Raw genomic sequence first — 11011 nt, 5'->3', positions numbered from 1 at the left:
ATCCAAGTACAAATTCCGTAGAATACAACAAAGATATTCCATTTGTTTTTATGTGCACTGCCGGGAATTTTAAATTCGCATTAGCATGTACGGAAATTAAAAGGATGTGGCTTTCTTTACTACCAAAAAAAAAAGAATAGGATTGTGTAATATAAAATTTTGGACCTAGTTTTAGTTTGAAAAATACACAAATATTGTATAAAATTTTAATTTATGTACTGCGGACAAACAGATAATTTTACGACTATGAAAAAATAGTTTAGATCGATGCATCTAGATAATAAAAGAATATTACAAATTTCATATCAAATTGAAATCTGTTTGTTACCTAAATAATTCATTTATATTTTTATTTAAGATTTATATTTTCTTTAATTTACAAATTATTGCTCTATAGAATTTAAGAATAATAATAATAATAAGAATTTTCATTATTAAATGCTATTAAATGTTACTGTTCTTCATTCAATTCAAAATTTATGTGGTACCTAATTAAGAAAGGCAATTTTTTATATTAAAAAAAGATATACAAAAAGATATAATGCCATGTTTCCATTGCTTACTTAGTAAGTTACTTAAGTAACTTAAAGATTTTGTCGTTTCCATTGACATTAGTTACTAATTGTATGTGAAAGAGCTTTTGTGTCAGAAAATTTCTTTGAAAGTCTCTGTTTTTTCAATGAACTTCGCATTACTTCACATTACAAAAAAAATATGCATATAATTGATATATTAAATCATTTATGTATATATATATTATATATCGATTTATTCATACATTTTATATATAAAAATAATAAAAAAAAAAAAAAGATTTTATTAAATACTTACTTCCTCAGTACGTTTGTTTACAGCTCAGCTGTTATTTTTTTACATTTGACATGTGAAACAAGGTATTTTTCCTTGTAGGAAATTTATTTATAAGGAAATTTACTTAGTAAGTCCAACATACTAAGTAGGCAGTAGAAACTTCCTTAAAACAATAACATTATTGTCAATAAGCTAACTTTCACGGAAATATTTTAAAAGATCTATCCCAAAGCTGCAAAGTTCTCTATCCCAAACTTCTTTTGTGGTTACTTGTGTAATTTTAAGTCTTCCGCGGTTCCTTCTAATCTGAAAGTGATCTGAAAGAGCACTTAGCAATTATAATTATTCTGAAAATATAACATCGGTATATTAAAGGAAAAGTACACTCAGAAAAATATGCTCTAACCATATACTATTTAGGTTGACCTGAATATTTTGTTAGAAAAGTTCTATCTCTTGTGGTAAAGAGGATATGATAACCAATATTATGCGTCGAGTAAGAATATTTTGAACTGTGACTCAGTTAAAATCTAGTTAAATCAACCTATTTATTTTTCTGAGTGTACAAATACCGAATAAGTTCTTATCTTACATTGTACCCTAAACAATTTCTTGTGTTGCTATATAATTATAACAAAATATTATTTACTACTACAGACCAATATAAACAGTATATAAATTAGAACGTTTAAAATAATTTCATAAATAAGCATTTTACAAATTTGATGTTGTGACTAATCTTAAGTATATATCTTTTTATAGTACATGCCTTTAATAAAATTTATTAAAAACTTCTTAAGCTTTTATTATTAATAATAATTATTTATAATTACTTGTGTTTTATTTCTTACAGCTGCACGATGATTTAGAAAAAGATCCAGACTATTCTGGTTCTGGTTTTGGTCCTGATGACGAAGATTCATCAACAGATCACCATCATAGACGTCCAAGCATACATACGCAAACTGGTATTTCAAAACAAAATACAAACGACAACGATTATAGCACCAGTAGAACCCATCAAACAAATAGTGGCACAATCATTGGTAGCGGCACTAGTGGCAATTCAGGCATCATCAGTGGCAGTGGAAACACTGGCATTAATACAATTGGTAAAGATCATTCATCAACATCATCCTCATCAGCAAAACCGACAATAATAACAACAACAAACAATAACAATATAAATAATGTTCATCAACAACAACACACAACAACATCATCTCAAAATCCAATACAAACCCATATAACCCAATCCTCTTCTAATATTCCCTTACATACAGATGATGATGATTTCGATCTTGATGAAACCATTGGCGGCGGCAGTGGTGATGGTGGTATCATTGATCATGGCGATAATGATGATGATGACGATCACACAGGTGATATCGATAATGATGACGGAGAAGAAATTATTGAACATGATAATCATCATATCGATATTGATGCCGCTGCCGCTGCCGGTGGTGGTAATAAGCTTAATGAAAAAGAGCATATCGATCCATATGAACATTCGACGACGGATGATCGTAAAGCGACAAATAATTTGGATGAAGATGACACTGTTGGTAATTATGATGAAAATGAAGAAACCATACAAGTGCATAGAGAAAAGATTGACAATGATGATGAAGATGATGAAGGCACTGAAATATATACCGATGTGACCGATCCAAACAATGACAGCAACGGCGGATCAGCGCAAACACGTCAGTGGTTTTTATTTTTTATTAAAATTTTTCTTTATTATTGGGATTCATTTGTGTTTGTTTTGTATATTTTACATATATATTACTTTATGTGCTACGCTTTTATATTTGGGTTATATTTTTATTGCAATTCATTTTATATTTTATATATATTCCTTTTTTATTGGGCACAAAAAATTTTATTTCAAACTTTTTTGTTTACATTGCATGAACAAAATTTTAAATATTTTTATAATTTGTTTTATGTAGTTAGCAAAAATTTTCTTTTTTTTATTTTTATATATTTTTTTCACTATTTAGTATGTGTTTATTTAATTATTATTTTTTGTTCTACTTTCAAAGATACGAACTGTTTCTGAACTAGTTATTTAGGGTAAAAATACGCCAGTTCGATCAATTTTATTATTATAAACGTTTTATTTATTAACGACAACAAAAATATATTATTCAGTTGCAGTTTAATTAGTATGAATTTAAACAACATGAATAATAAGATTTTAATTATTAATAATATATTATAATTAATCTGATTAAAATTAAATCATCTTACTAAATGATTTATTCCACCAACTTTATACTGAAATAGTTTCACAAATTTATATATATTTTTAAATATAATCATTTACTAAAATCTAACTACATCAACGAATTATTGCGACGGTTTTTAAATTACTCAGTGTAAAACAGCTTCAGCGCCTGAAAATACACTACAAAAACTACTTGACAAATAACATAAACTCTCAAGATTAAAATAACTTTAAATGAATTATGCTTGAAAAACTTCTAAAGTGCTATAATTATTTTTAAAGCAGTGAATTTTATTCAAATTATAATTTCTCTATGTTGTGCAAAATGATGTCAAACTCTCAGTAAACAGTCTAGTTAAAAACTATACTCCAAAAGTATATATAATAATACAAAATTACCAAGCTGTTATATACTACAGGGAAGATTTTATTTATTTTAATAAAATTTTAATTTAATCAGATTTAAAAAAATAGTTTTTAATAATTTAATATTAAATTTTTTACTTTATTTTATATTTCAACTGACAAATGGCGTGAAGTGCGGCAACGAAATGAAAAACACGCGCAGTATTTGAAGTACTATGCAAATATTTACAAGCATTTCCACCAAATGCACTAACGAAATGTCCTTTATCATATCATTAAACACAAATTTACCTTATCTGAACATTACGAACAAATTGAAAAATGCCTCATATCCGTTCTACTTTTTTCATCGCCTCAAAACATACTTTAAAAAATCATTTTCATTAATTTATACAACTCATTTATATTCATGCTCATTCTCTCTCTCTCGCTCTCTCTCTCCATATCTGTCTGATTCATATAGTATGTGCTTATAATTCATTTTTTTTTTTTCTCAGAGCTATCATTAAACATTTGAATTTTTGTTCATATTATTAAATTTTATTGTATGTGGATATTAAATATTATTAAAAACTAGTGCATACGCCTATAATTATGCAATTTTATTTTATTGCGATGTAAATGTAATATATATAATACATTCAGTGTTCAATTTTAGAAGTTAAAGCTTAAAAAATATTTTTTTTTGTTACTTAAAAATGTTTTTTATTTGTTAACACAACATTTAATTTAATCGTGTTGTCACGCTATTATTATTAAGTATTGAAAGTCCATTTAAATTACTTGTAATTATCACAAGCATGATTTTGTAAAATATTTACATAAAAATTGTGTTTGTTTAATTGCGTTATCTGGATTATCTGTACTTATTGAATTTGCATGGTGATAAGAAAAAATGAATTATTAAACAAATATATTTAAAATATACAATAATTAACCTAACTAATTAATTAAACTAATTTAATATATGCGATTTAAATTTATCAATTTTAATATTAAATACCATATACTCGTAATTTCAAAATGACTAGTAAAATTAAGCTAAGAACTAGTAACTGCTTAGTAACTAGAGAAATTAAAACCTAAGCAATTAACATAAAAAATATTCTATTTCCTTTAATGATAAATATAAATAAACCATATATATTTAATCCTTTCACTCCTAGGAGTATAGGACCGCAAACCATATACCTTAATATTAGATTAAGGTTATATTATCATATTATATTATAAGGTTCAAATGATATTGTTATATCATTTATGATTCGATTTGTATGCAAAAAAAAAGAGGTTTTGGAAAAAAAAATTTTAATATAGTAAAATATAGATCTTTAAATTTGTAATTACTTAAATTACATAAAAAATTTGTCGCTTCTGTCTTATTTAACCAATGGTAGGTAGATAGTTGATGGAATGTTTTTTTAGACAACTGTTAGTTGATTTATATTCAGTACGTTTTCCTTTTTCAACATATATACTTTTATGTCGGCTTTATCGATTCATTGATATATTTTTATCAAAAATACACAATCACATGATTGTAAAATACACATAGTGATTCCACTTGTAATTTTTACTATAGCAATATATGAAATCGCTACTGTCTTCTACTGTGGGTTACTTAGAAGTCCAGATTCGCAATGTTATCAACAATATATAGTTTTAGCTACTCAATACTTTTACTACAAATTTATGTTTTTTTCAATTTAGGCTGCTTATATACCCGGAACCATATGCAAATACATATGGTAGACAATTATCTTTTAAATAAAGCCAGTTTATGTAGAAATTACCATGATTTCTTGCTCTTTAAAAATGAAACTTCATAGTAAACAACCATAGCATTTAACTACCATAATAATTTCATTATTTCATTTCAATTATATTAATATAAATATTTTATTAAGTTTATGAAATGAAATAAATATTTTTACCAAGAAAAATGTAGTGTCTGTGTTACCACTACATTAAATCCTCTAAAGAATCTTAATTTTAAAAATCTGTCTGAGCTGCTTATACTTAATATAATAGATGAAAATACTCTATTAAATACAAATTTGAATTTTTTTAAAACAACTATTAGCAACAACAATATTATAAGTGTCTGATTGTATATTTAAATGTATATACTTAAACAAATCAACGAGAAAAATACACTTACACAAAAAAATTATAAGAAAAAGAATTTTCTATTACTGTCAATTTCTAAAGAAAATTATAGAAACATTCTTTCCAATCAAAAATCTACAAGGATCCAACATTAAAATGTCACTTAAATCAGAAATAAATTGACAAACAATCGATAAAAAGCCAAAAAGTAAAGTTTAAATAAATAAGAATTACTGAAGCTGAAACACATTAGCTAACACGTTGAACAGCGATACAGGCTCACATATACACACACATAAAATGTAAAACTAATATCGCAGCATATATGCAGGCGCGCACATATGGTATAACAAACATTAAATCAACATTTTTGGCGCCGTTTTATATACAATGAAAAGACTAATGCAATATTTTTTGCTTGTCTTGCTTTTCTACTTATACATTCTCAGGAAGTGTAAGAAAATTGGAAATTCGAAAATGGTGACAATATAAGCAAATGATTAATGTAAGCATTAAGTCAAAGAACTGTACCAAGAGTCAAACAAACATGAACAAAATCCAAATAAATATTTCAGAAGAAAATCTTACTAAGTAAATAATTTAATATATTAACTTTAGAACAGAAAGAAAACAACAAGAAGTAATAATATTTAAAATTCAACATCAGTTTTGTATTATTGAAAATGTTACTCATACGCACTGTGCTGTGATTTTTCATTTTTTTTTTCTTTTTTTTTTTGTTAATTTATTATTTTGTACGTGATCCTGTGAAATAAACTCTGCCATATTCATACATAGAACTGACAAATTTTCAAATGTAAAAATTTTTTATACAATCTTTGTATTCTCTGTATTGTACGCATAAAACACAGTTGTTGCAATACATAGTTGTTGCTAGTTTAATGAAAGAAAAATATCTTCAATCTGTAGTTTAATAAATATTTTTTTTATTTTGCTGGAATTTTTGCTATACATATATTTTTCGTATTTTTGTTTTATTTATAGTCGATGTGCTCGAAAACCAATTTGTAGTTTTTTTTTATATTTTTTTGGTATTAGTATTTATATTATTTCAATGGTACAGAAATCCAATACTCTTTCGACTACAGTCATTTAAGTGCAAATTAAGCACTAGTCTTTTTCTAAGTAAAAAAGATCGCCTGCTCAATAAATCTACAACGGAAACAACGAATCAATATTCACGACAACAATCGTTTTTTAGAAATTGTTTATCCACGCTGGAAAATTGTTTACCTTGTATTTTATTAAAAAAACCTCGCTTTATTTAATTTTAATTTGTTATCTCTATTCTGTTTTCATGCTTTAATCCCTTTTTCTCAATCCTTTAAGTTTTTCAATATCTCTTACTTCCTTTGTTGATTTACTTCGCTCCGTCTTTCTCTCACTTACTTTGAATGTCTCTAATTCTCTAATTTGTTTAGTGTAGTTATTTTTCGCACACTTTACTTTGTCAATTGCTCTCTATTCTCAATTCTTCATTGTCGCGCTCTTTCATTTTCTTTTCCATCTTATTCTATCTCACTTCATTTTTTTCTTTTTCTATCTCTCTACATATTCCTTTTCTTTGTCTCTCCCTTTCTCTTTATCTTTTCTTCCACTCACTTCCTATCTTTTTCGATCTGTTTCTTCTTCCATTCATTCTACTACTTCACTAATATTTTCTTGTTCCCTTGTAACTCTTCCTTTCTTTCACTGTCTTTCGATCTATATTTTATTTCTCATTTCGTTCTCTCCTGTTCGTTTTCTGCTTTTTTCCTTTTCTGCTTTTTTCCTTCTCCGTCTCCCACTGCCTTTCTCTCTCGCTCCTTCTCCCTCTCTTTCTCACTCATTTTTCATTCTCGCTTTATCTCTCTTTCCCCCTTTCTCTATCGCTGTCTTTCTTTCTTCCTTTCTGTCTCTCTTTCTCTATCCCTCTTTCTCTACCTTTTCTTCTCTCCCCTCTTTCTGTATCTTTTCTTCTCTCCCCTCTTTCTGTACCTTTTCTTCTGTCTCTTTTCTCCTCCTCCCTCTTACTTCCCTTTTCTCTCTTTTTTATTCTCTCTCTTTTCTCTTCTCTTTCTCTTTCATTCTCCTTTCTCTCTTCTCTTCTCTTCTCTTCTCTTCTCTTCTCTTCTTTTCCCATCTCTCTCTCTACCTTTTCTTCTCTTTCTTCTCCGCTATCTTTCTTTCTCTCAATCTACTTGCCCCTTTCTCTTCTTTCTATCTCTCCCTCCATCTACTTGTCTAAATAATAAATGTCTCTATCTCTGTCTTTATCCCATTCTGTCTTTCCGCATCTCGATTCATTGTTCTCTCGTTATATCAACTATTATAAATCTCCGTCTGTCAGTTATTCTAAGCTCTTTCCCTCTCCTTCAATTACTTCAGTTATATTTATCTTTTTGTTTTTATTTATATCTTATCAGTATCACAAAAACCGAATATTTTTTTTCTCCATTTAGATTCTGTTGCATTGTTCCATTTAATTCCTTTTCTGCTTCATACTCATATTACCAAACTTACTTCTGTCAAAGTCTGTTCTTTATGTTTTCTATATTTTTACACCCCCCAAAATTAAATTCAGTTGGACTTTATCTTAAAAGACAACACAACTCAAATACAAAAACATATTCAAATTAAGTACAGTGCTATTTTGATTTGTCTGAAGTTTTAATTTGTTAAATACCACAAGAAAAGACCGAGTACACATAAATACCATCAGAAAAGTAAAATTCTGCACAGCTTTCAAAACTTTTGTGTGTTTAAAGTGGGGTTTTTTCGTTGTTATTTATCCCTGAAAACAGATGTTTTTTTATAAAGCATCCCATGTTTCTACAGCTTTTACGAGTTCTTGAAACAACAATGAAGATTAAATATTAAACACATCAAGTGAATGCTTGTATAAGGGAGATTCAACACTGCATTACAATGGTTTTTATATAATATAATTGAAGCTTCTAGCTTTGATATTTCATTTTTTTTTTGTCTTAATTTGTTTTAATTATCTTTTTAAAATGTATTATTGCACCTAAAGCACGCCATCACCGCATGATGAAAGTATAAAATTATAAAGTTTTTATATGCAATTTATGTAAATTATATAGAAAAAAGAAAATTTGTGTAAAAAGCAATATACCATATGGCAAATCTACTTATATGCATACGAGCAAAAATATGAGAGCTACTTACTTTTAAAGCTGATATTTTTTTAATCATTTGGACCCTTAAAAGTAATATGGATTACTTTAGTTTACGTCCATTACCAGCTCAAATAAAAAATTAGCATTTTAAACTACTTGCTTCTCTTTTAGTATTTTATCTTAAATATACACTATGTTTAATTATTGCATATAAGCTCTCTTTACACTTTTTATACATAAAAGCATATTGTTTTTTTTTTTTTTGTGTAATGATAGAATTAAGTATTGAATATGTTAAGGTAAGCGCAACTAATAACTACACATCAAAAGGAATGTCATAGTTTAGTGCCAGGAAAATCATATCTATGCTTGCATTATTTACGTTTCAAAATACTCAGACACATTGACTTTTCAACTCTTTCATATCAAGTCAGCAGCATTTCAACATCTTTCGAGTGCCACAAGTGCCAAACTTGCCATCTCATATCATTAGGAATTATTTCCAACACTACGTATAAATAGCATATGTCCTTGTTTGTAGCATTTGCTTGCTTTATGTAAACATGTGAAGTACGTTAATGTGTTTTCAGTCTTTTATGTCACTTTATATATGTCACTAACATCAACGATAAATTTCTAGCTGGTTTGCTTTTACAGCAAAATGCATTTACCAATCATTCCATTTCCAGTTCAATCCAACTAAAAATAGGCTTTATGTCTGCTTTTTATGGCATCAGAAAATGCTAACAAGCAAACAAATTTCCAGAGGCACACGAAAATGTACCCGTAGTATTTACCAATCCAACGTTACTACTGCTAAACGACGTACTAATGAAATTTATCAACAGACACGACTTAATTAAAATTTGGTTTTAAACAAAATGTAAGGCAATTTTAATGGTTTGTAATTGGCTTTGAAGAACTTTTAATTTAGATTTAATTATAATAAATGGTTATGTAGGTACCACTAGTTGTAATATCAAATATTTCCATTCTAAAATTCCAAAATATTGATTTAAATTTGATTTTATTATAAATTTTTAATTAATGTTAACGTTTATAAAAATATTCTCTAATGCTTATCTAATGATCTAATGATAAGCAATAAATTATTATATAGTTAGCATTTAATTATAATATAGTCAGACTTCTATAACTCGAATTTTCTATAACTCGAACTAAGTAGAGTGCAATAGGATTTGGAGAGCAAATTACACACAATTACAAATAATTTCTTTAACTCGAAGTCTCCATAAGTCGAGCCTTGTCTTTGCAAAATGATACTTCAAGTTATGGAGGTTTGACTGCATATTCAATATAACTATTTATACATGTTTTATAAAGCAATTACTCTTACCCTGCAAACAATAATTACGAAATAAAAAAATTCTATAGCATATTTTTAGAGCGTGAATCTGGTGAGTAGTTATTGCAATAACGCCGTTCTTTATTTTAGCGATAGCATTATCTTAATGTGCCATAATTATTTTCTTTTGTTAATCGAATTTTATTTTCCGAATTTTAACATTTAATTGGTCCAGTAGTTACAATTATAATCTGAGCTTTTTGTGTTTCCAGTTTAATCGTAATCTACCAATAAAGTTCTTTTTGCATTACGTATGCTTATAACACCAATTTTTGGTTAAGATCGCATTTCCAATTCACACCATTATCTTGTAGTTTTGAGTCACGATCAGAATTATCCATGAGATGAGATCAATGACATCATATTAAAAACACTGTTACTAACACAAACGCATTCGATTGTATTTTTATTATATTATTAGTTAATGAGGAATTCCTAAAAAAAAAAATGTACAAAATTTTTTGAAACCTAAGACTTGAATATTCAATCAACAATCTCTCAAAATGTTATCTTATATATTTAGTATTTGAGCTACTAATGATTTTTAGTATTAATAGGGTTTTTAAATGTTCTTGTACAACCAAATTTAACCAAACTATTTCAGTCATAAACCATTATTTTTTAAAAAGCAGATTCATCTAACAACTTCAGCACTTTGTTACTAATTTAGTTTACCTTCAGATCTTTTTAATAAAGAATTATAGTAAGACATTGCTTGAAGTGCAATTTTTCCAGTGTTGAAAAACTATTTTCAATTAGTTTAAAAACAAAAAATGAAGTGAGAGATTAAAATGAAAGTTTGTCTATGTAGTTATGCTAGTTGAAATATTAAAATGATGTCAAAGTCTTGGTTTTATTAGTAATAGCGCTATACGAATTTTTTAAATAACCTACTATTTAAAGTCACAACAAGGCTACAATCATAGAAAAAGTATGCTCACGATTTTTACTTAAAAAATTCAATTCTATAAAATCTGAAACATA

At 27.2% G+C, this 11011-nt stretch overlaps 1 protein-coding gene across 1 annotated transcript in view; it reads left to right on the top strand.

The window, feature by feature from the left end:
* Positions 1 to 11011, top strand: part of LOC119683433 (probable peroxisomal acyl-coenzyme A oxidase 1) — a 19634-nt gene that overhangs the window by 2530 nt on the left and 6093 nt on the right. The gene's annotated exons all lie outside the window — the stretch shown is intronic.

The sequence above is a fragment of the Teleopsis dalmanni genome, chromosome 2 (assembly GCF_002237135.1).
Source record: "Teleopsis dalmanni isolate 2A chromosome 2, ASM223713v2, whole genome shotgun sequence".
NCBI classification, from domain to species: Eukaryota; Metazoa; Arthropoda; class Insecta; order Diptera; family Diopsidae; genus Teleopsis; species Teleopsis dalmanni.
Note: the sequence above shows the minus strand (reverse complement) of the source record. Positions and strands in the feature narration are given on the sequence as shown.